Consider the following 1,553-nt stretch of genomic DNA (forward strand, 5'->3'; position numbering starts at 1 on the left):
GCCATGTGGATTGAATTTATTGCTGTCTTTTCTCTGAAGCTTGATCACTATAAATCTGAGAGCATGGTGTGACCAGGGGATACATACAATCCACTTAAACTTCAGAGAATCTGAACATGGTCTGTGTCTACACTGTCAAAAGCACTTTTCTGAGCAGCAGTCCCTACCCTCAGGTTTCCTAAAGTGGGCAGATTTGCAGCATTCTCAGCTGGTAGCAATAGCATGGGCTGGAATGGCTCAATTCAAAAGGAATATGAGAGGACCTCCCTGGTGATCCAGTGGTTAAGAATTTGTCTTGCAATGCAGGGGATACTGATTCCATCCCTGGTCTGGGAGGATCCCACTTGCCACGGAGTAGCTAAGCCCATGCACCACAACTACTGAAGCCCACACTCTTAGAGCCCGTTCTCCACAACAAGAGAAGCCACCACAGTGAGAAGCCAGTGCACAACCAGAGAGTAGCGTCCGCTCTCTGCAACTAGAGAAAGCCTGCATGGAGCAACCAGACCCAGTGCAGCCAAAAACAAATAAATCTTTTTTAAAAATTTGTGCTACTGAGCCATGACATTGTCTAAGACTTAGTTACCTTCTACCCCCACTGCAGGTTACTGCTGTCTCTGGATTGCAGGGTGACTATGCCCAGCATACAAAAACCAGCACTAATGAAGCCCATCTGGCACTGGGGACTGGAGTCTTCTTTTCTGAATCTCCTGTCTCAATATAGAGGTCTTCACACCTCCAGGCTGTTCTGAACATGTTTGGTATTACACTTTTAGCTCACAAACTGAATCATCTATTAAAGTTAGAAAGAGGATGGGGGTTTTTTGGGATCTTAGTTCCCCAACCAGGGGTTGAACTCATGCCCCCCCACAGTGGTAGTACAGTGTCTTAACCACTGAACCACCAGGCAAGTCCAAGAAAGAGGATAGTATCCTCTTTCTTGGATAGTTTTAATTGAGCATATGTTCAAGATTTAATCGTTAATGAAGCAACCAGCAGGGTGATAAACCTGTCAAACCAATTATTTCTAATACAAAGAATAAAGTACACTGGAAACAGAAACCACTTTATTGTTTCTGAGAATTAAGGGGATTTCACAGATTATATGATTATGCTTAGGTTGGGACTTAGAGACTGAGTAGTAGGACTTTGCCAGGTGGGCATAAAACATGTACATTCTAAGAAACAGCAGGCATAAGTTTGAAAGATTGGTGTGTTTTATGAACCAAAAGAACTTCAGTATGGTTAGCGGTGGATAGTTGCAAAATTAAGTAGGAGCCACATCCTGGAGAGCTTGTACTTCATGTAATTGATCTTACAGGTTGGGGTTTCCTTAAGTGTATTCCACAGAACACTGTTTCCCAGGTATGTTAGAAACATTGGGGCATAAAGATGCCATGCTCAAATGACTTCACGAACACTTGGTTAAATAAACTGAAACAGGTTTCTTTACTTCAGGAATGCTTAGAACGTTTATTAAGTATAGAGGGATTGTCAAAAGGAACGGTGACTCAGATTTCAGATGTAAGCAATAATCATATGTATGGTTATTA

The sequence above is a fragment of the Bubalus bubalis genome, chromosome 2 (assembly GCF_019923935.1).
Source record: "Bubalus bubalis isolate 160015118507 breed Murrah chromosome 2, NDDB_SH_1, whole genome shotgun sequence".
In the NCBI taxonomy this organism is placed as follows: Eukaryota; Metazoa; Chordata; class Mammalia; order Artiodactyla; family Bovidae; genus Bubalus; species Bubalus bubalis.